We start from the raw sequence: 27692 nt of genomic DNA, 5'->3' as shown, positions 1-27692 counted from the left end.
GACAATGAAGTAGTGTTCTCTATGAGCATTAGATATGGGATTAGAATAGAGAAAAGGGAGATCCCACAGCAAATGGCGATGATGCGGCAGCACCCAGCATTTTTTGATGAAGAATTGGAAAAGGTGGCAAGCGTCCCATGGACTACAGGCCCTTATGACTTAAGCCCATTTAAGGGAATAGGGGAAGTTAAGATAAAACTGAAGCCAGGAGCGATTTTATCTCGAGTAAGACAGTAACCAATGTCTCTAGAGGCTGATGAGGGTATTTTTAAGACTATTTCAGCACTTATGGTAACTGGTACCGTCAGAATCATTGTGCAACACTGCGGTGTACCCTGTGAAAAGGGAGGTCGTGGAGATATGAGAACGACTTACCAGATTGTAGAGGCATACTATGCAGTATCCCAGTAGAAGCGCAATATTTCACAGTGATCAATTTGCACAATGACTCACAAGACCGGACTTTATTTACGTTCTGCCGAATCCAACTGAAACATACTAGTTTGGCTCAAGGGTACTGTAACTCCCCAGCAATCTTTAACAGAGTCCTACAGATGGACCTAGGCAATATTGATTTGAAGAGCACCTTGATACGGTACATAAATAATATTTTGATTTGTACCACGACAGAACACAAGTGCAGACAAGACTCGATTCAGTTAATGACTATCCTAGCAGACAAGTGATACAAAGTAGACAAAGAGACGTTACAGTATTGTCAAGAAGAGGTGTTATACATAGGCCAGTTGATTTCGCATTAGGGAAAGGGGGTAACACCCGAAAGAGCTGGAGCGATTATGAAAACTGCAAAACCGCACACAGTAAAGCAGATGCAACAGTTTTTGGGGATATGTAATTATGTAAGAGCATGGGTGTTTGACTACAGTTCGTACACCCATTTGCAGGCTCTAAAGAAAGCACAGGTAAACAAGGAGAAAAAAGAATGGACTGAGGAAACGGAGGATTTAAAGAGTTGAAAAAAGCAATTTGTACAGCTCCTGTTTTAGCAATCCCCAATTATGCTGAGGAGTTTTTCTTGTTTTCACACACAAATGGGACGGTTATGACAGCAGTGCTTACACAGATGACTACATTAGGGAAGAGAGCCCTGGCATATTACAGTGGGATTTTAGATCCAGTTTTAAATAGGACATTTTCCTTGTGAACAGTCATTGACAGCCACCGCATTCACAATTGAGAGATCTACAAGTATTGTAATGGGTTGTTCTATAACACTTTTTGTAGAGCATGCTTTGTTTGCCATATTAGAGAAACCCAAGGGTACATTGACATCTCAGAGAGCTTCTGCATATTAAGTGATGATATCAAATCCAGTGATTAAAATTGTCAGATGTAAAATAGTGAACCCTGCCACATTTGTAGCAGAGCCAGTGACAGAGGATGAGCATCTACATGATTGTGCAAATTACATAGAATTTTACAATGACATACCACGGGTAAAGGAGAACGCACTGTCAGGAGGGGAGATTCTCTTTATTGATGGTTCTTCGAAAATTGATCAAACAAGTGGAGAAAGGCATTCTGGCACAGCTTTAGTGAGGCACAGAGCAAATGGTGATTTTTGAGGTTGTAACAAGTGCAAGACTACGGTCTCACTTTTCAGCGCAAGCAGCAGAATTGGTAGCGCTCATTGTCGCGCTGGAAAATCATGCAGGGCATGAAGTGACGGTGTACAGTGACTCCACCTACGTGACGTCAACCGTACACGCAAGGCTAGCATATTGGAAAAGGCGGGGCTAACTCCGAGCAGACGGCACTCCCGAGCAGCACGCATCATTATTGGACAGGCTTATTAAGGCACTACAACTCTCAGTAGCCACAGTGATAGTTAAATGCGTAGCGCACACTAAGCAAACTGATTTAATTTCTTGCGGGTACAAAGCCACAGACCCAGAAACCAAAAGGGTTGCATATTCACCATATATTTTAAGTTTTGATCAGGGCAGGAAGGTGGGCCTGCAATGCATGCTGCAGCTGAGTCTAGTGGTGCGGTTCAGTTGAAGGAAGATGGAAACCGGAAGCCAGAGCTACAAACGGAATTATATTACCCTCATGCACGTCAATCCCAATTTTTAGAATCCCTTGCTTTGTCCAACTTGGCCATTTCAGGAGTTTGTTCACTCCCGGGAGATTCCCATTATCCCATAGTGGTTGTACGTGGGTTAGCTTCTTGTCCCATCTGACGTATTTGTGTGTTTTGGCCCATATTTGTGTCATGTGTGATAGCATAGTTGGGGTGGCAATCTGGTTTCTGTCTCGGTAGAGATATGTCATAATGGGTTTCTCCAGTATGTCAGAGTGTGGCACCCTATTATGCGGTAGTAAGGCATCTCCATGCAGTTTGTCGTTCACGACTGCCATCTGGCTGGCCCAATAGTATGTCTGTAAACGGGGTAGTCCAATCCCACCCTCCCATATGGATCTTAGAAGGGTAGTGAGTGCTAAACGTGGATGACCCCGTGACCATAGTAGTTTTCTAAGGGTTTGGTCTATTTTGTGAAATTCGCTTTGCAGAATATATAGCGGAGCTTTCTGCAGTACATACAGGAATCGGGGAAGTGCCATCATTTTAAAAAGTGCTTCTCTGCCTAGCAGTGTCAGTGGCAGGGATGTCCAGTGTCGAACATCCTCTGTGAACCTCGTCAACACAGGGTGTATATTCCTAGGCACATAATTGTTAAGGTCATTGGTGATTTGTATACCCAAGCACCTAAATTGTTTCTTTTCCACTCGGAAGGGGCAGACAGCTGGCAGTATGTTCTCTGTGTGTCTTATTGGAAATAGTATGGTATCTTGTTACAATTCACAGCATCCCCTTTGCGCAAGACCATTGTCACCTCCCACTCTCTCATTCACAATCTCGTGGAGACCACATGGCCACTGATCATAGCCTGGGAGTAGAGAGAAGAAAATGTCTTGGCAGGCTCCGATACAGTAAAGACAGTCAAAGAAAATGCCCCAGGCAAACCCTCTTGCCCACCAAACAATGTATTACATCACCTACTTCACGTTTCCAGTAGGAGAGGACATGGAACGTAAGCGACAGAGCAATGAGCAAGTACAGGGATACTTCAGCGGGAAGTGGAAAAACCCTACCTTTCACCGGGCACCCTAAGATCAAGCACTGCCCACTTACTAGTAATTGCATCCTCCAATTCTACTAGGATTGGAGGTTCTGCCTTCTCAATCTTGGCCCCAACTCTGTGGAACTCACTCCCCCCTCACATCTGACACACCCATGACTATATGACCTTCCGCAAAGCTCTAAAAACCTGGCTCTTTCCGTAATCCCGATTATGACCTTCGAAGTCTGCGAAGTCCCTACAACCTGCATACAAATGCTCAATGAAATTACGAGCAGTGACACCTATGAATTCGACTAATAAGTAACTAATAAATCCTTCTGAATGCCGCAATCGCAATACGTGTAATGAAACCCTGTACATTTCGGCTTTTATGAATACAACATCCACTCCAGACACTCACCTCTCCCATCACTATGCTCACCCTCTACTCTACACCAACACACAATAGAGCGCAGCTACACCCCTCGATCAATTTCATCCTGCAAGAACCCATCTATTTGAAATAAAGGATGAGCTAGCAAGGGTTGCCCGCCCAAGCTCCTTCCAGGCTCTTATGGACCTCTCATTGCAAATAGATTTCTGAATACAAGAAAGGAGAGCAGAGAAAAGGAAATCTAAGGCGACTTTCCAAAAGACCACTATGGAACCTGCTCCTAGAGCTGAGCCTACTGTTCCACCTACCCCGGACCCAGAACCTGTGCAACAAGGAGCCTTCCGTGGTCCCATTACCCCTCAATAAAGGATTCGGCGGATCCATACTGGTCTGTGCATGTATTGCGCCTCCGATAAAGATCTAGTTAGAGAATGTCCTATTGCCCCGACATGGCGTTCGGGAAATGCCAGCTCCCGATCCTAGATGGAGCACGGTGTCGGGAGAGAAATGTTTGCTCCACATCAATTCCATCCTTGAACTCTCCTGGGTGAAATAATCTTGTGGTTCTTCAGGCCCTTCTATCACCTTCCAAGACAGAATCCTACCCCATCCTGGCTTTAATTGACTGCGGAGCTATGGGCGTTTTTCTAGATCAAGATTGGGCCACTGCCCACAACATTCCACACGAAAGCCGAGCAACAATGCAACCAGTAGAGGCAATTGATGGGAGACCTCTTTCTTCAGGACCCATTACCCTTCAGACTAAAGAGATTCTACTCTCTATTAATCACCATCAAGAAAGGATCAAATTTGACCTCATTAAATCAGCCCATTATCCGATGAATCTTGGAATGCCCTGGCTACAAAGGCATAATCCTTACATCAATTGGGCAGCAGGTTCCCTGTTCCTAGGCTCCGAATATTGTATGGCTCACTGCTTATCCTAGGACACCTTACCAAAGCCCTCTGAAGACTTCCCAGAGAGCCAACAAGGTCCAGTTACCGTTTCTAACATCACCCAGATTCCCAAGGGCTACCAAGCCTTCTCTGATGTCTTTTCGACCGCTATAGTTCAAGCTCTCCCTCCTCACAGGCCAGAGGATTGTGCCATCGATAAGGAACCCTCAGCAATGATTCCTTTCGGCAGAATGTTTATATTATCAGAACCTGAAAAGAAGGCTCTCCGTGAATACATGAATACTAACCTGGAAAATGGCACCATACGCCCATCCAAATCTCCAGCGGGTGCTTCATTGTTCTTCGTGCCCAAGAAAGACACCAAGGAACTCAGACCATGTTTGGACTACCGTGGGCTAAATCAGTGCACTCTCAATGACCGTTACCCCTTCCCCCTTATCTCGGATATCCTAGAAGCAGTCAGAGGTGCAGTAATCTTTACAAAATTAGACCTAAGGGGTGCCTACCATCTTGTTTGGATAAAGGAAGGTGACGAATGGAAAACAGCCTTTAGAACCCCCTTTGGCCATTTTGAGTACCTGGTCATGCCCTTCGGTCTTGCTAATGCCCCAGCAGTCTTCCAACGTTTCATGGATCGAGTGTTCTCTGATATGTTGTTCATCTTCGTTATAGTATATCTAGACGATATACTGATATATTCAAGGGACCATCAAAAACATGAGGAACACGTGAAGGCAGTCTTGCAACGTCTACGAGAACATAAGCTCCTGGCCAAGTCTGAGAAGTGTCTTTTTCATGTTTCAAATGTTCACTATCTCGGTTTTGTCCTTATCTCAGGAATGTGGGGTAAACTATCCAAGAACAATTCTTCTGACCCAGATTCCCCTTCCTCCTCACCTGTCCGTGATTCCTCGGATGAGTCTTCGGAAGATATCTCCCTTCGGCTTCTCCAGGCGTGCTCCAGCTTTTTTGGATGAGTCTTCGGAAGAGCCCCACCGGAGGCCACCCTGTCTACTAGCAGCCAGCACGGCAGTGGGGGCCTCCAGGGGGACCGCCCCACGACCAGGGAAAAGCAAAGATGAAAAACCCTGGGACGATGATAAACTGCGGTTCTTGAATGCAGTCGACTTTGTGAGACGAAATTGGCGTATCCAGTCTTTCCAGAAGATATTGAAGAGGAAACGCAAATGCGTGTTAACAGATGAGTAGTAGAAATGCAAGGTAAGAGCAAGTAGGCTCGGAGTGGAAGAATGCTCCGAAGGAAAGCAGAGCGTAGAGGAGGGGCAGAACGGCGGTCAGTAGAACAGAACAAACCGCTAGGAGAAAGTGAGGAAGAAGGCACGGAGTAGACAAAGCAATGAAGGCGGGAAGGCAGCGTGTACCACCAGAACAGTGGACGGAGAACAAGCGTGTATACCCAAAGGAGGGTTGCAACGCATCATCGCTGAGGCGTGACGCGTATTTGTATGTGACGCGCCGTAAACAACTAGAGCGCTGCATTAGTTTCCACTCAGTAGCCCTTCTCCCATTTCCACCATAGTTTCCAGGGACGGCGGATCGTGACAGTATGACCCCTTCTTATGGGCACCCCTCCTGGTTTGCCTGGATGATTTCTATGAAACTGACGGAGGAGCCATGGTGCCTTCACATTCCTTTCAGGTTCCCATGATCTTTCGGACCAGGGATACCCTTTCCAGAGTATGAGGTATTGGACTCTGCCTTGTTTGTACCTGGAGTCCAATATTTGGGAAACCTCATAATCCTGGGTCTCTTCTGGAGTCTGTGTCTTCTTTCTCAGTTGCCTTTTATATGGGTCGAATTTGTATTCCTTGAGCAGGGATGTGTGAAATACAGGCTGGACTCTTCGTAAGGAAGATGGCAAAGAGTCGGAAGGCTACCGGATTGACACATTTTTCAATTGAGTAAGGACCAATGTATCTTGGGGCAAACTTCCCAGGATGGGCGCATCTTGGAAGATGCTTGGTTGACAACCACACTTTATCACCGACTTTCCATTTAGGATTGGGTCTTCTACCCTTGTCAGCCCATTTTTTGTTCTTCTGGAGTCTGTCTGACAGATTCTCTTGAACATCGTTGTGCGTGTCTCTGAGTGTGTGTAGAAGCTGATCGATGGTAGGTAACGAGGTGGGTTGCATGGTAGAAAAAGGGATGTGACGAGGATGGTATCCATAGGTGCACTTGAATGGACTCATTCCGACTGCTGAGTGTACTGTGTTGTTATAAGAAAACTCAGCCACTGGTAATAGCTGATGCCAATCATCCTGTGTTTGGTGACAAAAACATCTTATGTATTGCTCGAGAGTAGCGTTAAGCCGCTCCGTTTGTCCATTGGACTCAGGGTGGAAACCTGAAAATAAAGCTCTTTGGATCTGAAGTTGTTTGCAAAGAGCAGTCCAGAATTTCGAAGTGAATTGGGTACCTCTGTCAGAAACTATGGTAAACGGAATTCCATGAAGACGCACAATGTCTCTGAGAAAGGCAAGGGCCGTCTCCGAAGCTGACGGAGTGCCCCTCATAGGAGTGAAATTAGCCAATTTGCTAAAGGAATCGACTACCACCATGATTGCCGTGTAGCCTGCCAAATCTGGTAATTCTATAATGAAATCCATTAAGAGGTGCTGCCAGGGTCCCGAAGGAGGAACGTCTTGTTGCAGAAGTCCCAAGGGCTTTGCTGTATTATATTTGTTTCTTGCACAGGTGGGACATGAGGAGACGTACTCCTTGGTATCTTTAGCCATCCTCGGCCACCAGAAATGTCGACGTAATAGTTCCAGAGTGGCAGACTGACCCTTGTGGCCTGCGGTAGGTATATCATGGCACCATGTAAGTGCCTTGGTCCTGAGCTCCTGAGTTGGAAGATACAATCCTTCCTCCCGAAACCAAAGATTCCCTCTTTGAGTCAAGAGAGGAATAAGGGTGGTGGATGGCTCTTTCTGGGCTTCCAGAACATCTTGTAAAAAAGTGTTTATGGAGTTGATAAAGGTTTTACCCTGCAGTAAGTATTTGTGACCTGAGTACTTTCCTGATTCTTCCCCATGACTTCTAGAAAGAGCATCGGCTAAATGATTTTCCTTCCCTGGTAGATAGGTCAGTTCGAAGTCAAATTGGGAAAAGTAATATGCCCATCGGCATGGCGGGAATTCCTGCATTCCATTTGTTGTAGAATACTAAGGTTTCTATGATCCGTGCGGACTTGAAAAGGAAACCTTGCTCCCTGCAGAAGATGTCTCCACTCCTCGCAAGCTTGTCGAATGGCAAGGAGTTCCTTTTCGATCACTGAGTAATTCTTCTCACTTGAATTGAGGGTTCTTGAATAGTAAGCAATTGGGTGTTCCAACTGGTCTTCCTTTTTCTGTAAAAGAGCGGCTCCAAGAGCCCCATACGTAGCGTCAGTCACAATGATAAAAGGCTGAGTCTGGTCAGGTTGGCTAAGTATTGGAGCGGTGGTAAAAGGTTCTTTTAATTGATGGAAGGCTTGATCTGCGGTTATTGGTAGGACAATGTTGGAAAACCCGGTGATGAATTTCCGGTAAAAATTTGCTAAGCCTAAAAATCCTTGACCGAAGCGGGAGTGGGCCACTGGGATATTGCCTTGACCTTGTTCGGATCCATAGTTAGTTGGTCTTCCGAAAGTATAAATCCCAGATAAGGAACAGAAGAGGCTTCAAACTGGCTCTTTTCAGGTTTAGCGAAGAGATGATTATGTCTTAGCCGTTCCAAGACTTCCTTTACGTCCAGACGATGCTGCTCAAGAGTCTTTGAGAAAACCAATATATCGTCCAGATACACTACCACCTTGCTGAACAACAGATCAGAGAAAATCTTGTCCATAATTCTTTGGAATTGAGCAGGAGCATTAACTAAGCCAAAAGGCATTACCCTGTACTCAAAGTGACCCAGGTGTGTACGAAAAGCTGTCTTCCATTCGTCTCCTTTGTGTATTCTTAGTAAATGATAAGAACCCCTGAGATCCAATTTTGTAAACCATTTTGCTCCTTGCACAGCATCCAGAATATCCTTGATAAGAGGCATTGTGTAGCGATCTCTGATTGTCTGACTGTTCAGACCTCGATAGTCGATACAGGGCCTGAGCTCCGTGGTACCCTTCTTGGGGATAAAGAACAGAGAAGCCCCTGCAGAAGAGGTCGATTCTCAGATTAGACCATTCTGTAGATTGGTGGCTAGATATTCCCTCAGGGCGTCTTTCTCTGGTAAGGACAACGGGAACATTCTTCCGAACGGAACCTCTGCCTCTGGTTTTAATTCAATTCTACAGTCTTCTGTTCTATGAGGTGGGAGAGGCTTGAGTTGGATGTCGGAAAAAACATCTGAATACTCCTGGTATTCTTCCGGGATACCAATCACACTCTTGATGTGCATTGCATTATTAGCTTGAATCGGCTCAGTCTCTTGAGACAAACAGTTGTGTAAACAGAGGTTAGAGCGGAATTCCAGCGTATTTGCGCTCCAGTCAATACCGGGATTGTGTCTCCTTAGCCAAGGGATTCCCAGAATCACTGGGAAGTGGGCCGCCTTTATCAAGTCAAATGCAATTCTTTCTCGATGGGTGTTCATCCTGACTATTAATTCATGAGTCTCTTGTTTGATGGGACCCGGGGATAGGGGAGAGCCATCTACCCCTTCCACAGGTATTGGTAGATGCTTACTTCTTCTAGGTATGGCGTGCTTTGTTGCCCATTCATCGTCCATGAAATTGCCAGCTGCTCCGCAGTCTAGCATGGCCACGCATTCCACCTTACAGTTCTTCTTCCATTCTAATACCACTTTGAGGATCATAAACTGGTGTGAGACTTCCTCTACAATGGGGTTTTTTGAAACACAGGGATTGGCCCGATAGACCCCTTCCGTGTCCCTGTTCACGGACGGGGTTGTTCGTTTCCCGACCTCCTAGGAGGGACCTCAGGACAATCTCTTAGGAGATGCTTGTCAGATCCGCAATACAGGCACAGGCTCAAGTCCTTTCGCTGTTTTCTCTCTGCAGCCGTTAGGGGTCCTCTGGTAGTTCCGATTTGCATGGGTTCTTCCATTGAAGGTTAATTCCTTTCTGGGGTGGTCTGCACACTGGGAGAAGGAAGGTGAGGAGCAAGTAACCTGGGTTGTCTTCTTTCTGCCCGGCGCTCCGACAGTCGGAATTCAATTTGTAGAGCTAGGGAAATCAGTTCCTGAAATGATGCAGGTCTAGCAATTCTTGACAGTTTGTACTTTATCTCCTCTTGTAAACCCCTTCTGAATAAAGTCTGTCTTGCAGAGTCTGGCCATCCAGTCTCCTGGGCTATCCTCTGAAAATTGGTCACGTATGTCTGAACGTCAGATGTGCCTTGTTTGGTGTCTAAGAGACTTTCATAAGACGTAAACAACACCTCTGGGCTTTCAATCCTGGTCCGGAACTGTTGGATCAAAGTTCCATAAACATTGAGGGGTGGATCGTCATCGGTGACCAGCGGGGTTGCCCAGGCCAGTGCATTACCCGTTAAGTTTGAGACAACAAATCCGACCTTGGCCCGTCTAATTCAAACATCTTGGGGTGAAAAGTAAAGTAAATCTGACAGGCGTCCAGAAATTCTTTAAGTCTTTTGGGATTCCTGTCGTATTTGCTGCATGGTAAAGATACTGGTGAGAGATCTCCCCGATCTTCTCTACGTAAGAACTGTTGTCTTAATGCAGCATTGTCTGCCTTCAATACATTGTTCTCTGTTTTCAAAGTCTGTAGTTCGACTGTAATACCTTGTATGGCTTTAACAAGTTCTTGGTATTGTTCCAAACTGGCCATCTCTTGGCGTTGCAAACTCTCAGGAATGTGGGGTAAACTATCCAAGAACAATTCTTCTGACCCAAATTCCCCTTCCTCCTCACCTGTCCGTGATTCCTCAGATGAGTCTTCGGAAGATATCTCCCTCGGCTTCTCCAGGCGTGCTCCGGCTTTTTTGGATGAGTTTTTGGATGAGTCTTCGGAAGAGCCCCGCCGGAGGCCACCCTGCCTACTAGCAGCCAGCCCGGCAATGGGGGCCTCCAAGGGGACCGCCCCACGACCAGGGAAAAGCAAAGCTGAAAAACCCTCGGACGATGATAAACTGCGGTTCTTGAATGCAGTCGACTTCGTGAGACGAAATTGGCGTATCCAGTCTTTCCAGAAGATATTGAAGAGGATACGCAAATGCGTGTTAACAGATGATAGCAGAAATGCAAGGTAAGAGTAAGTAGGCTCGGAGTGGAAGAACGCTCCGAAGGAAAGCAGAGCGTAGAGGAGGGGCAGAATGGTGGTCGGTAGAACAGAACGAACCGCTAGGAGAAAGTGAGGAAGAAGGCACAGAGTAGACAAAGCAATGAAGGCGGGACGGCAGCGTGAACCACCAGAACAGTGGACGGAGAACAAGCGTGTATACCCAAAGAAGGAGGGTTGCAACGCATCGTCGCTTAGGCATGACGCGTATTTATACGTGACGCACCGTAAACAACTAGAGCGCTGCATTAGTTTCCACTCAGTAGCCCTTCTTCCATTTCCGCCATAGTTTCCAGGGATGGCGGATCATGACACCTTAGCCCTAAAGGGATTGATATGGATTCTTCAAAGGTAGACTCCATTTTGTCCTGGCCTACTCCTACCACAGTGAAACAGATACAATCCTTCCTAGGACTTGCACATTTTTAACGTAAATTCATACCAACCTTTTCTGAGATTGTGCACCCTATCGTCTCCTTATTGAAGAAAGACACCCCCTTCTTGTGGATCGCAGCCCAAGACGCGGCCTTTCACCGCCTGAAGTCGGAGTTTACAGAAGCCCCCATCCTAGCCTAACCTGACATAGAGCGACCCTTTCTTGTTGAAACTGATGCTTCCAACTACGCCATTGGTGCCGTCCTAAAACAAGAATTGGGCAACAACTTCGAGCACCCTATTGCCTATCTTACTCGCACTCTAACACCCAGTGAAACCCATTACTCCGTTCTGGAAAAGGAATTGCTTGCCATTCGTCAAGCCTTTACTGATTGGCTCTATCTTCTCCTGGGAACCAGACACCCAGTGCAGGTTCGAACGGATTATCGAAATCTTCAAGTCTTACAATCCCTGGAATGCAGAAACATTCTTCAAACACGTTGGGCCTTCTTTTATGCTCAATATCAGTTTCAAATCCATCACGTTCCTGGAACACATAAAATAATTGCTGATGCCCTATCCAGACGTCCTGACTACGAAAAAACTGAGGATCGGTGCTTTCCAAGGATGTTTCCCCCCAAAATCTTTGTGGCCCAAGCTCTCACCCTCCTAGAAAACATCCAAGGCCAAACTCGAAATTCAGACATCTGGAAGGAGCACAAGAGAAATAACAGATGGAATCTCACAACAAAGGATGGGTATCTATTTAAGGACAATCGCTTAGTCATCCCAACTTCTGGGCTGAGAAAAAGGATCACAAGTCTCTGTCATGATACCTTACATTCGGGACATCGTGGAATTACCAACACTCTTCATCTAGTACAAAGACAGTTTTGGTGGCCGAAGATGAAGGATGACATTAGGATCCATGTCCAAACATGCGCAGTTTGCAATCAGAACAAACACGATAATAGGAGGCCGGCCGGACTCCTACTCCAACCAGCAATACCAACAAGACCCTGGGAAATCATCGCCACTGATTTTATCGTGGAATTACCACACTCTAGAGGCTACACGACAATCATGGTTACCATTGATTTGTTTACTCACATGGCTCATTTTACACCTTTATCCAAACTGCCGTCCTCATCTGACCTTGCCGGAATCTTCCTGGAACATATATTCCGACTTCATGGGCTGCCTTTCAAGATCATTTCAGACCGAGGACCTCAGTACATATCACAGTTTTGGAAGCAAGTGTGTCGTATTTTGGGAATCCACCGTGCCTTATCATCTGGCTACCATCCACAAACCAATGGAGCCACTGAGCGTGTGAACCAGACTCTCGAACAATACCTTTGTTGCTTCACCACCAAAGTTCGAGACGATTGGTCACTCCTAATTCCTATGGCCGAATTTGCTTATAACAATTCAGATCATTCAGCTATCAAGACCAGTCCCTTCCTCTGTAGTCATGGATTTCATCCATCGGTGCTACCTTCCGTACTCCCTCACCCTATCCCAGTGCCTGCAGTAGACTCCTGGATCGGGAACCTCATCACAGTACACAAGGAGGTTAAGGAATATCTAGAAAGGGCCCTAAAAAATGTCAAACATTATGCTGACTCCAAAAGAAGACCTGGACCTTCATATTTAGTAGGAGATAAGGTTTGCTTATCTTCGAAGCTTCTTCCTCGACATCTGCGCCCTATTAAGCTGGCTCCCAGATAGTATGGTTCTTTTTCTATACAGGAGATCATCAATATAGTAGCCTTTCGACTTCGATTGCCTGAGTCCTGGAAAAGAATCCATCCAGTATTTCACACTTCTCTGTTAAAACCATACATTCAGTCGTCCCGAACGGCTCCTAGATCCACCCCTGTTATCGTACATGATCAACTGGAGTACGAGGTTTCCAGGAATTGTGACTCAAGATATCAACGTGGTCAACTACAATATCTGGTTGAGTGGAAAGGTTACCCATCTAGTGTGCGTACCTGGGAACCCGTGTCAAACATGAATGCTCCCAGACTGGTTCGACGATTTCATCTGATCCATCCGGGCAAACCCACAGGAGCTGGGTTTCAGAGGAGGCATGCTGTCATGAACCGTCGTCTACGTCCCTTCTGGACCTCCTGGTCCCTGACTCGCAGGGGATTGAATGCAGTGATCCTTCCAACATGAAGGAACAGAAATGCTCGTGGATAGTCTATACATTCCACGTACAAGAGAGACATGCCCTAGCGGCTCAGCGCGTCTCAACGCTACCGCTACCTGTAGTCGGACGTGTTTAGCCGGAGTTTGATCGGGGCTCTCGCTTCTATCCCTATTTCCAGTTCCTTGAATCCCGTCCTGTTCCTTTTCCCTCTCCAAAACTCCTGAAACCCTTCCGCGCTCGAGTCACAGACCTCCGTGTCTCCGAGCGTACTTATTTACATCCTGGTATTACCCTGGACTTACAAAGACACCTGGAAGCTGAACCGATATCCTCACACTGGACGCCGAGGACCAGCATTCGGGTTTATACAAATCCCGGGCCGTGAAGAAGAAGAAAACCCAGAAGGTCGCAAGTACACAACAAAGACAGGTGAGAAGGGGAGAGACTTGTGACAGGGTGAAACTTGGGACACCAGGCACCTGGGTGTCCATTCTGCATGCTGCACATTAAAAGTGGATATTTATGTCTAGGGGTGTAACCTGCCCAATCACAATGGACCAAGTTATCTAGGGTCCTATATATCGTAGAACCAATGAGACGTCGAACTAGTAGTGACGTCTATATCGTGTGTTGTAGAGGGAGGGGTGTAGACGCCCACCCGATAAGAGTTATCCAATCTGCCTGCTCCATTATCATATACAGATATAGCACCTATATTTAAGTTACCTTTCCTAACCAATTATATTGCATGATGAGTTTTGTAGAATTAGACGTCAATGATGACGAATATTGCCTATAAGAATTGCTGTTCAACTGAAGTTCGAGGAAGTCGGAGCGAGACAGGTGGTCGCAACTATGCTGATTCCTAACTGCTTCCCTGTTTGATGTACTTGTCATTAAACAGACTTCTCTTTGCCAAACTACTGAGTCCTCATTATTGAGTCGTGTTGGAGTAAGTGAATCCTGCACCCCCATCCCTCAAATGGTGCAGCTATCTTGTCTTACAAGTACTAGAGGATGAGCACTGACCTATGGGCCCGTTGGTGGATATCTCGCTCTCCTGTACAGGAAGATGACCTTGCATCACCCACACTGGGCTCCCAAGCACTCAGTCCCTTGGAAAAGGTGCTCAATGTACTGCATTTTTTGGCCAGTGGGTCATTTCAGTGGACAACTGCCAGTGTCTGGGGCATTTCACAGGCCACGCAGTCACGCTGCCTACACCAGGTGTTGGCAATCATGACTACACGCCCCTCAGTCCGCAGGCACATATAACATGCCCATAACACCTGTAGAAAGGCAGGCAGTGATCCAGGACTTTTACAGAATTGCACACTTCCCTTAAGTGCTTGGTGCCATTGATTGCAAACATGTGGCCCTACAACCACCTAGGGCCACTGAGTACATCTATCGGAATCGCAAGCACTGGCATTCCACCAACATGCAAGTTGTAGGTGATGCCAAGGGAATCATTATCTCTGTATATGCTAACTATCCAGGTTCCACCCACAATAGTTTCATATACAGAATGTCACCCCTACACCGGGCCCTGGAAGCTGGGAGGCATGGCAACAGATGGCTCATTGGTGAGTACAAATGGCCCTGAAAATGCATGCATGTCTCACACAGACTAAACCACACCACTGACAAGCCACCTCACCTCCACAGGGGACAGTGCCTGCCCACTGAGCACCTACATGATGACGCCAACACGGAACCCCATCACACCACCCAATGTAAGATACAATGCAGCCCATATTGCAAGTGTGGGCATAGTGAGCGCATGTTCGGAGTGCCAAAGTCATGCTTCTGCTCCCTTGACCACTCTGGCGGAGAGCTACTATATGCACCACTAGAAGTGGACTGGATCATTGTGGTAGCATGTGTCCTGCACAATGTTGCAACAGGGCATGGCGTACCGGTGGACATGGTGGTGCCCCCACATCCCCAACCACATGCATGGCTGCTGCGCATTGGAGGGGAGGGGAAAGGGCAAGTGTAAGTTACTTTCACACGCTGCACTCCTTGCAAGCCCATGGAAAGGGGAAGCAGGAGTCGCATATGTGCCTGGACCCTAAGGCACAAACAAGGAGAGTACCAACATGAGACAAGCCTGTATGGGCCCAGCTGGATCCTACAGTGGATGCCCTCGGATGCCACACAAGCAACACACTGTCACATAAATGCACAATATACAAAAAGATATAAAAAATCAAAAATGCCCATGGTGGACCGGGGGGGAAGAGGGGACCACCCAGGAGGGTGGAGGGGCAGGGTGTACCTCAACACCCAAATGTGTTGATGCCGAGGAAAAAATAAACCTCCATGGGTTTGTGGTCCGCACGGCCATCATTAATTGTGAGAGCTGTCGCTGCTGTCGCCACCCTCTGTTGTAGCAATAGAAGGTGTCAGTGGTAAGCGAGGCTTACCACATATAGCCCTGCCCTGGTCCTCCATGGCAGTGGCCATGCGGGACTAAGATGTGCGTATCTGCAACATGATGGCACGGATGTCTACATGCAACACCTCAGGGGAAGCATGTAGTTCTGCTTGCAACACCTCACGGGTTGATTGCAGTTTCTCAGAGATGGTGCGCGTCAACTGTTGCATGCGGTCTTCTGACCGTCTGTGTGCTGCCTCAAGTGCAGTCAGTGTAACACACAGTGACCTAGCCTCTTCGCTCACGGCAGGCCTGTGGGTCCGACCCTCTGCAGCCATGGCTGCACACAGAGACCACATTTCTGCCCGTCGGCACTTATTGTTGGCCTGCAACTGGAGCATGTGTGAGCAGCATGTGGACCTCAATGCCTATCCATGCCCTGTGCCAACATCTCATATGTAGCCCCGTGCTATTGTGCAACAGAATACCTGGACTGCTCCCATACATTATTGTCTGTTGGCACACAGCCACCACGTTGGCGTGCCCCACGCTGGCTTGGCCCAAGGAAACCTGGCCCTTGATGTGCTAGTGCTGTCTGTGGCTGCAGGACTGCATCCCTCCCTTGAATTGGCTGTCCCAGGAACAGGAGCCAATACTGTGGAGCGTGGCCTTGTACCTGTAACCACCACAGACAGATGTTCCAACACTGACTGGCCTTGTGAGGGGTCTTACCCCACTACAGATGTTTGGGATAGGCCAGCACCCACAGTTCATTCACTCACCTGCAACAGTTCCAATGAATCCATGACCGAATCACCACCAGAGGCATAGACTTCCTCAGAGCCAGAATCAGTGAGTAATGGCCAGGATGGACTGTAGCACGAGTGGATCTTCATGGGCTACTTTTACCATGTCCTCCACTGATGCCTGGTTGCGGCCCACTCTCCTGCACCTCCTCCACCTCCTCTGTATCCAGTGGCTCATCACCTGCAGAAGGACAGTAAAATACATGAAGACACTTTTAAATAGCATAGCCCACCCACATAGGTATCACAATGTAGTCATGCTATACATCAACCTGCCATGTCAGTGAGGTCACAAACTCTGGCACGTACGCAGTCTCATTGGAAGGCAAGTGTATCATGAAAGTAGACATGGATGTGTGTCAAAGGGCACAACACCACATGTAGTGCATGGTGCATAGCACCTGCTTCACACACAAGCATCAGACTGGCATAGTTGAGTCACCAGCATCACTGATGCGCACACACACAGATGCCACTAGCATGGCCATGCCTGAACCGTCAAACAGCATGACACGGAGGTTGATGCCTACTGTCCCTGATCCATGTACAATGCTTTGACATGACATGCAATGGAAATACCAATTACCAAAAACACAAGTGGCACACAGTGCTACAATGCTAGGGTGGTGGAACAGAGGGAAGGCAGGCACACTGATTCCACTGATTCCATGAGTCCAGGTCACATTGACAGAACGCAAGGGGATAGGCATGTAGAAGGTGAGCCTGGGTTTGGAACTGTGAGGGGCCATTGCAGTACATGGGAACATGCTCAAAGTACAATAAAACAACATAATCTAGAAATGCAAAGTTGGGGGTTGATGGCAGTGTAAGGGAAAGTGCATGAAAAAGGTGTCAAGTGTTGTCAGTGGGTTGTATGGATCTCGCAAATACCCCCTAAGTGCGGGTGGTGCCTGGGAGCCAGTGCCATCATCACAGTCCTAGGGAGATACCTGGCCCCAAAACAAAATGACCATTCACACAGTCCAGTCCTGGATGAGTTGCAAAGGGAAGAGAGTAAAAGCACTGAAACATTTGTATAGTTTGTCACAGTAGGCCAGCATATGAATGACCAGTCCCCTGGAGATAGTGGGCTGCTGGGGGAAGGAGCTGAAAGGTAGGATCCTCTGGGGAGTTACAGCTGTCAGGGTGACCTCTCACAGGAGAGGATGTGAGTGTGTATAGGAAGGTCATGGGCAATACGCCATAACAGGTTGCAGCTGGAAGAGGGCCATGAGAGGCTGGAGAGGAATATAAATCGGCAGGTTTCCACATCAATGAGATCACTAACAATCTCCTCATGTGGAGTGAGTTCCTCGTCCTCTGGTTGTGTCCCACCTCCAGTCACCTGAGTAGAGGCATGGGCGGCACCCAGCCAATCCTTGGCTCTGCGTCAGAGGTTGTTCCAACAATTGACCACCTCCCGAGCTGTGTGCCTTTCATGGCCCATGGTGTTAATACGAAATATGATCCGTGACGTCCTGCCAATGGGACATACGCTGAGCAGGCACATGTGTGCTCCCTGCTCACACAAGCATGTCACATTCTTGCTCCAACACGTAGTCCACGAGAATGTCGAGTTCCTCGTTACAGAAGCTCTTCTTCCTCCATGTGTGGTGTTCCTGTGCCATGCATTGGGTTGCAGCCTGTCCCGCTACTGCATGCTTTTGCTTCTTGCAAGGTTGTGCAGACCCGGAGAGGCTGGAGTACTAGTGACTGGCCCATGGCATCAGCCACTGATGGGACGACAGTAGGCTGGCATTCAGGTATCCGTACCATGGTGCTGGGGGCAGTAGCACCATACGTCTCTTGCCCTTACGGACAAGGACATCTGCCCCAAAGTCACTGGGCCTGGGCCGGGACCACTACAGTTCGGGATGGCTGACCCTGAGCATGGGTGCTGGTAGCCAAAGCTATCCCTGCAGCTACAACACCCTGGCAGCTCTGGACAGCAGATGACACTGCTGGCCCGGGACCACGGGTGCTGGGGATATTAGCATCAGCTGCATCTCCCTGACCCTGTTGGGTGGGGGGCATAGCTCTCCCTGCACGGGCCTGGATACCTCAGACACCTTGCCCACGTCGCCCACCTTTTCTCTCCCTTCCCACGTGTTGCCCTCCCAGTCATGGCACTGATGGATTAGCACAAGGTGCAGTTATCAGTTGTCCTGGGCAATTGGAGTGAGGGGACAGGGTACGTGCTGTAATATGTACCACTGTGCTACAGCAAGGCTCTATGTAAACCCGGGTGAAAAAATAAAGGGTCGTGTAACGACCCCTCGGTAGCCCACATGTGAAGTAAAAACGTTATGCAGTATGCTGTGGCACCCAGCAACACAAAAAATGCATTTGTGAGGAACACGTAGGGTACTATGACCTCGAAAACAGAATCCACCCTGAATCCCCCACTTCCTGCAGTCATCCGGACCCAAAAGTCACAGGAATCATGTTGCAAGAGAGGACCAGAGGGTAGATACCCGAACACCAGCTTAGGAAGCCACAATTCAGTGAAGGGGAGCTACACATCCTCACTGATGAGGTGGTGGGCCTTGGGAGGCATTATATAGAAGCAGGCAGAGGAAACCATCTGGGCAGCGGAATCCTGCAATCTGGCAATCAATAAGCCAGAAGCTGACGGCGATAGGCATGGACCCCGAGATGCCAAAGACTACCGGAGACGGTGGAATGATCTTCGAGTCAGAGTGCACGGCCTCCTCTCCAAACACAGGTAGGAGGCCATGGCCACAGGAGGCAGCACCACAAGCCTCTTGCCCTCGCACTGTGGGATGAGAAGGCAAACACCATCCCCGATATGGAGGTGATTGAGGGAGTTGGTGGAGCAGAGGCGGGTGCCAGCAGCCAGGAAACGAGTCACCCTCCCTCATGCACATTGCAAATGACCAACCAAAAAAAGTAGCCCTTAGCACTAATTGTACCAATGGACAGAGACAGATTCCAGCAAGCCCAGCATCAGGCCCGGGCAGTCAAGGTGACCTGCTGGGGTGCCACATCAGCCCTGCACCACAGTAGCCTGAGGGAGGCCACCAAGTGCACGCCTGAGATTGTGTGGTGTTTGAAGGTGTGACATTTGCCCCATCGAAGTGTAATGCACCCCACTCTCAAGCTGGCGCTCGCCATGCCAGCAGAAGTGTGGTGTGCAAGTATCACAACAGCACAGATGCCAAATCAGCATGTGCCGGGCCCTGTCGGGCAGCCACATGCTGGTATGGCAGCCGAGCCATGTGGCACTGTTGGACTCCCTGCACCTGCATGGGTACAGTGAGTCACACACCAAACCAAACTGAGCATAGTTGTTGGCTTCACAGCAGTATCTCATGGAGGCATGACAGTGCCCTGGATTATGCAACTAAATCACTGCCCCACGTGTGTGTTGCCAGGGGAGAGAGTGGGGGGCATATGAGCACATAAAATCGCCCCATGAGCTGCTAAAGCAAAGGTGTGGCCTGGATGCCAGCACATGTCCATAACAGTATGCCACAGCCAGCTGCACCTGAATGGACAGGCCACCTTTGCCCCACTAGGGCCAAAGGGCACCTGGCCATGGGTCAGACACACTCAGCTGAGAACAGACCCACCCTGCTTTGGCCACATGCAATGGTCCATGTACATCCATACCCTTCGGGCCACATGGGTGGGATGTCCCTCTGATTAATAGCATGTGTGACTTGCATGCCAACACACAGGAACGCAATTTCTCCCAATGCAGGCTCTCAGTCAGCTCAGGATGATGTAGAGGAAGATGAGCGGGGAGGCCTATTGATGACTGGGGTTGCCAGGGCGTCAACATCCACAACAATCCCCGAAGGGCCATCTGACGGGACGGGCAAGCGCAAGGAACAGCAAGTCACACCAGGTCCCAGAAAAAACAGGCCTGCTGGTGCCAGCGCAGGCCCTGCATCCACCCCAAGTTCCTCAGGGAGTACTACTCCATCTGTACTGCAACTGCCAGCCAAAGTGCCTGTGATGGGTGACACAGCTGCTAGCGGGCGTGATTAAGCCAGTGTGGAACAATCTACCCAACAGGCACAGGGCGCCCGAGCATCAGCTGGCGAAGACAGCATGCAACATGACCAGCAGACCCAGACACCAGAGGGAGACACGGACACCCCCTGGTATGGGAGACAATGTTTCAGATTCGGCTCTCCCCATAGCCCACAACTCATTCCCTGACCACACCATCATGCTGAGGCTGGAAGCTATAGAAAGGTGCCAGGTCCAAATGGAGACAATCGCAAACACACACTCCCTCCACCACCAGGCCATCCGGGACTGCATCCAGGGTGCCACATGCCGAATTGTGCAGTGCATGGAGCGCGACCGGGCACAGACAGCTGCTATGACTGCTGCACTAGTGTATGTGAAGCGCGTTAGGGAGCTAACCGAACGCATCTCTGCCTTTGCCTTTGCATCCGGGGGCCAGGGTCAATTCCATCTAGTTTGGCAACACCAACAGAGGGTTGTTTGCCGAGCGCCCGAAGGCGCCGATCAGAGCACGTTCTGGGCCCTATGTCGCTGGGGGAATGCTTGAAGGGGAAGAGGCCACACAAGTGACTCTGTATAAGTAGTTAGGCACAGTGGGTGTTAGGGTGGTGTTGAGGGGTGAAGGAGGGGGATAGTGTGTTGGGTGGAGCTGAGGGGTGAGGGAGGGGAGATGGTGTGTTGGGATGTTGTTGAGGGGTGGGGTTGGTTGACACTGTCCACATAGTTTGTACACTTCCACATTAAACTTTAGTTCAACTGAATCAATGACAGGGCATTCCTCATTGTGTCCATGTGTTTAATCATAAATGTGTGAGTTCACACAGTGGTGCATGGTATGTGATATGTTAAATCATCAGAAAGAATTGTCCATCAGTTCCTGGTGAACCACTCTTCCAGCTCCGACGTCATCTCAGCAAATGCGTACTGTGAGAAACCTGAAGGTGTCTCACCCGCTAGTCCCCGGAGATTGGTCATCCAGGTAGCCAGGACACGACCATCGCTTTTGGATCCAGTTCCTGGGGGTGGACCAGTGTGGGAGGATCACCTGGGTGAAGGGTCTTCGAGAGTGGAAGTGGGACACAGGTTGGTGAGATGTGGTATCCCCTTCCTTCTAACACCTTTTCCGATTAGGACCAGGTAGGATACCTAGGAACTCTACCACTCCCTCGCTCCTTCCCCCTTGTCGACACAAATACTTTCTGATGGACAGTTCACCGTGGGTGACAACGGACTAACACCAGAGCTGTACGCCTGACATGTCCCAATACAATGGTCAGGCAAGGTCAGGCAATTACTGATCATTACACACACCTGACTTCCATCACACTTCCCCACCCGGATAAAAGGCGGTGCACGAGAGCATTCTCTGAGCAAGGAAAGGCACACGTGGAAACAGCAGTTCCAAGATGGCAGTTTAATACAAGGAGAAAGACGGTGAGACCAGAGAGGGTTTCAAGAAGGGAAGTGCCCTTACCCTTTAAAGACTGTTACTTTTGCAAACTTTGGAAAATAAGAAACGTAAGACTGGGAACTAAAGCTGAACAAACCGACACTGTGAATCCAAGGTGCCTGGGGCTCTACCAAGTCGATAACAAAGGAGGGGAGGAGTGATTGCCGCCATGGTACTGTCCTTGGCTCCTACAACAAAGCAGCGCTAGTAAAGACAGCACAGCGGTGAGTCAGAGAGACGGATACCAAACCAGCTTGTGCTTGAACCAACGTTGCAAGCAGCAACATTTTATGAAAAATCCAAAGAGGACAGCGTGTGAAACACATGTGATGAGCGACGCGAATATAATTGGAAACCAAAGGAGTGATTGAACTTTGGAAGGGCAAGTGTAACGCTCACCTGATTCCCTCGGAGGCGCGGGTCTCGACTGGGCGGTGAAACCGTCTTCAGCGTTAGGCGTAGGATTCGTTTGGCTCCTGGATTAGGCCCCTTCTTCACTGAAAATTTGACCCGAAGGGTGAGGTGTCTGCAAGTAGAAAATCTAGGTATTAGTGGCTGGAAGGTTGGGAGAAGTTCCAAGCCCCTCTCTCCCTCTCTCCCCGTGGTACTGCCGTGGTAGCGGTTGTAGTCGCGCTCACCTTAAATAGGTGAATGCCGGGCTCTCCATCCTGCGTCTTGTGCAGGGGCGCTGGGTCCAGTTACTTCACTGGATTCGAGTTCAGCCTCTTGATTGCAGAGGGTGATTTGAGAGCGATGCCGCCGTTTGCTGCACGAGCGTGACTTGTAAGTATTAAAGTTCTTTTTAGATTGCTCTCTTTTAATGTCTATGTCTTTTTCCTTTTCAGTTGCTGCCGGTGCCAAAGAAGATGCCCTCCCGGTTCGTGGCAATGAACGAAGCAAGAAGATGGAGAATAGGATGGCACGTAAGAAGAAAGGCTGCTCTAGGGCTGTAGAATGCACCTTAATGTCTCTTTTTGTCTTTACAGGTGATGGAATGCGGCGCGAGCAGGGTTGGTGCGAGCGTAACGCAGTTAAGTCGTTTTGCAACTAAGCGTTAGTAACCAATGTTCTTTGTCTTTGCAGGCCCGATGCCGGACGAGAAATGCAGAAAAAACGCCTTGGATGCTGCCGATGGATCGGGTAAGTTGAAGCGCCAACCTTGCTTTTGCCTAACCTGTGCCTTTTGTTTTTGCAGGAGTTGCTGAAGACTGCAGATTGGTTCCAGCAGGTAATTTTCTTATTCACAGGATCCGGAGCTGAAGATTCCCTGGAGCTGACACGGTGAGCGTCCTGCTGCAGATGCAGAATAACGCGAAGCACGTTGCACCAATCGGGTGTGGTTTAAATAGCCCACAGGAGTGCTTAGGTGTCTCCTTCCACAGCCTCGCCCAGGAAAAAAAGAGTTCCTGCTTCCAGAAGGGTTCCAGCATAAATGATCCAGGGAGTGGTGCCTGCCCCACCCAGAAGAAAAAGTAGTCCCTGCCAGAAGAGAATGAAACATCATTCTGCTGGTAAGTAAGCAGCATGGTCTGCTGCAGGTAGGTCCACCCAAGCACTTTCACACTTGTTATGAGCCCGGCGCTTCCTGTGCCGGGACTGGTCCATGTTATGAGCCTGGCACCACCGGTGCCAGGACAGGGTCCAAAAGGTCCCCATTGGGACTGGCTGGCGCCGATGGTATATGTTATGAGCCTGCTTCCAAGGGTGTTGGGTTGGTCCTGACTCCTTGGAAGCAGAGGTCATGACAGCAAGTGAGATACCATATACAGAGTGGTACGGCACCACTTGGGTGCTCATTCGAAGGTCTCTGTTAGGTATCCAACTGAATGGCAACTGTACTGTAAAACTCAAGTTTGTATCCTGTGGTCCTGCAACAGGTCAAGCTAAATCCTGTGCACATTCGAATGTCTTTAATAAACCAAGGTGAACTACAATTGGTCCGAGCCTGACTGAGGGAGACTAATTGAAAAGGGGAAGGATCTGAGCGCGGCTGAGGGGGATCCTGGGTGAAGCATGAGTCACCCGAGAAAATTGATATTCTCTGAACTTTGTAAAAAGTAGGATCTGACCATGGAAGAGGGGGAGCCGCAGTAATGATCATAAAATAGAAGAGATCTGAGCCGGGCTGAGGGGGATCCAGGGAGAAGCACCTGTGTTGAATACTTGTAAGAAGGAAATAACTTTGTATCTTATTTTTGTACATCAGGCCCTCTGATTCAACAGACTTTGATGAGAAAAGAGACTTGGGCACAGAAGGCCAAGTTGCTGGAAATATAACTGCATCCTTGTGTCAAAGAAGCCAGAGTGTGTACCTTAGCAGTAAGGATTGGCAATAGTTTTTTTAGTATAGGCCCTTTAATTTTGACAAGACTGCAATAGTACTGCATTATTATTTTTTGATGGTCGTAGCTTGCTCCCATCTGTAGATTTAGGTTTAAATAGGCGTTTATCACACCCTTGTGAAAGTTCAATAAACACCTTGCAGTACGATGCCTCTGCCACAGGCAGTGTGTCCTTATCCTAAGGGGGTGGATTGTCCACATCAGTGGGTAGAGGGACATTCCTCTGGAGGCAGATATGGTGCAGCATGGCACACACCAGCACAATTTTCCCATCGTTTTCAGAACTATACAATAGTGCCCCTCCAGTATGGTTCAGGCAGCAGAAACGGCCCTTCGGGAAGCCAAATTAATGCCCAATACAGACCCAAGCCCAGCTGTGTGCGTGATTGGAATCAATATGAACGGGGGAGGGGCGTCCTACCCTCCAACTCGTCTTTGCAAAAATAATAAAACCTTTGTAAAGTTGTCAGTTGATCAAAAACAAATTTGTATCGCCGAAAGCACAGTGGTCACCCTTTCGCCAGGCACTGGTAGACCTTGCCCCGGGTCTCCAATTTTTCCCTTAGTGGGACTTTACACATTTCGCTGGGGACTTAGTATTACTTTGCCATTTATCAGGCACATTTCAGGGCTTTATGTTCATTTCTAGCCCAGAATTGTCTTGCTTCAAGCTAATTGTGTAACACATTGTGCCATCAGTGTATATAAAAAGATGTTATGGACTGAACATCTCTCTAAACCATGTTTCTATCCAAATATCTTAGAACCATTCACACAATATATTTGTGTTGTTACATTGTTTGTGACTCATGAGTTTGCGGATGCCCAGACTTCCTTGATGTTGTGTTTTTGTGATCAATACTGAATGCATCAGAAGCCTGAAAACTATACAAGATTAATTGCATTTATTGAATTTTAGCAGGTTCTTAACTGATCACAATGTTGACACTGTTTACATTTATTTTATATTCCTTACAACAAGTATCTACAGCCAAATAATAAAGACTACTGTTGACATTAAATTGTTGAATGTATGTATTCACAGACTCCTTTCAGTGATACAAATTTGTTTTTGATCAACTGAAACCTTTACAAAGGTTTGATTATTTTTGCATGAAATTATTGCATACAGAAGTTGGAGGGTCAAGAGGCCCCCCGTTCATATTGTTTCCTAGCCCCTAGTCCTGCCCACTGCCAGGCTGTCCCTCCTGTTACTATAGTGTGTGTGATTGGAGGCCAACTCCTGTGGTGTCAGTGGATCCTGCATAGGTGTCATGCGACAAGGCAGCTGCGGGTATCCAGATTCACCTGCAAGCAGAAAGGTCAGAGTCATAAGTGACAGTGTATCGTGTGGGTGTTACCATTCACTGCATCATGGCAAAGGGCATCATGTGCATGCATATGGGGCTTACCTGCAAGACATGTATTAATTTCACTGCGTGTGTATGTTGTATCTAGCGCTTTGTGCATTGTAGTGTGACCACATGCACCCTGTTCTCTTGAAGCAGATGTGATTTCAAGGGTCTATCGTTGTCATGTGAAGAAGACATGGTGGCTGTCTTGTGCCTGTATGTTGCTCTCGTGCATGTACCCAGATGGATGTTTTCTTGGGGTTCCACAGGTTTTTGGTGGCAGCGGCTCTACATTGATGGCTGAGTGTACATGGGTACCTGGCTCTGGAACTGCCAGGGTCATTGGTGTGGGTTGTCATATCGCACGTACTGTAACATTGATGGTGCTTCTACCATGTTGCATTGTGGTACCTGTATTCATACAGATTCGTCCAGCATGTACATGTTCTGTGGGGTGTTCGGTGTCATTAGTGCTGGATGAGGGCAGGTCAAACAGGTACATTGCCTTGTCAGGACATCCATTCCGCTGTTGTACCCATTCAACCCCGCACCCCCAATATGTTTGGCTGCATTGCAACACCTTGATGTATTGTGTGATGTCCCTTTTACTCATCCACTATCCACGTCCATTGTCCTCTGTGCCTCTCCATGTATGCAGGCAGTGTACTGTTGCGTACGACCATGGCATCGTGGGTGGACCCACGGTAGTAGGCATAGCAGCGTGTGATGTACTGGTTGGAATCGCAGGTCACCTACATGTTCAGTGAGTGGTAGTGCTTCCTGTTGCGGTTCACTGCTTCGTGTGCCTGGGGGCCCACCCGAACCAAAATGGTGCAGTCCAGGGACAAAATGACATTTGGCATGAGTGCGACGGCATGGAATCGAGCCTTCATGGCATGCACCTGTGCTGGGGTGGTGGACTGAGATGTACTGTGAAACATGGTGCAGGAGGGCTTCCAGCACCTGGACTAGCACGGAACAGAATGTTGGCTGTGCCGTACCATGCAGTATAGCCAAGGAGTGCTGGAAGGTGTAATTTCCTAGGAATTGCAGAATGGACACTAGCTTTACAAGTTGGGGCACAGCTGTCCTGATGTTGATCCTGCTCTCTATGTCCCCTTGGTCTATGATGAGGCGCTCACTTATGGTCTCCCTATTGAGGCTTTACAGGGACACCAGCTGACTGTCTGTGAGGGTCCATGATGAGGGCTGGTCCCTGGGTATGGGTGATTGCCTTGATTGGCGTATCCTCCTCCTCCTCTCTGCACCCTGTGCCCTGTGCTGATTTTCCTGCCTCTGTAGTTTCAGATGCAGCATGAGCAGCTGCATGTCCCATCTTGCAATGGCTAGTGGCAGCATGGTGTTGGGAACTGTGTTTGGGGTAGGCATGTGCCTTATGTAGCCCTCTTCAGTGGATTGGGTTTCACCTTTAGCTCCATTTGTGGCACCTGTATGCATTTACCTTCACCTGGAGACTGGGAGGTAACTTCGCTATGTTTTTGGTGGTATTAGAACCAGATTTTTGCACCAATTCTGCCATCTCAAGACTTGTAATGCAGCGGTAATTGCACAGTGCTGTATCTGCGGAACTACAGCCGGCACTAATTCCGGCGGCTGTAATTCTGCCGGCTGTAACGCAGTTGACGGTATTTGCGCTGACTCGTGATTACACAGTAAATCTATTTCAGCCAGTTTTAAGAGTTACCGCTGAGGTTGTGATGAGACTCATAGTGCCCTTCTCACTCTCAGTAAGGGATGCAGTGCCCTCATGGCTCTCAATAATGGATAAGGCTCTCTTCTCACTCCTTGCAGGGGACATTGTGCCCTCCTCACTCTCAGTAAAGGATACAATGCCCTCATAACTCGCAATAATGGATATGGCCCTCTTGTCACTCCTCGTAATGGATATAGTGCCCTCCTCACTTTCAGCAAGGGATGCGATGCCCTCATTACTCTCAATAATGGATATGGCTGTCTTCACAATCCTTGTAAGGAATATCATGCCCTCCTCACTCTTAGTAAGGGATTTGATACCCTCATAACTCATTAATGTATTGGATGCTCTTCTCACTCCATGTAAGGGATGTAGTGCATTCCTCACTCTCAGTAAGGGATGCAATGCCATCATAACTCTCAATAATGTATTTATTATTTATGTATTATAATGGAT

Source organism: Ambystoma mexicanum, chromosome 4p (assembly GCF_040938575.1).
Source record: "Ambystoma mexicanum isolate Mex_15411 chromosome 4p, UKY_AmexF1_1, whole genome shotgun sequence".
In the NCBI taxonomy this organism is placed as follows: Eukaryota; Metazoa; Chordata; class Amphibia; order Caudata; family Ambystomatidae; genus Ambystoma; species Ambystoma mexicanum.
The sequence above is the reverse complement of the archived record's forward strand: the minus strand, read 5'-3'. Positions refer to the sequence as shown.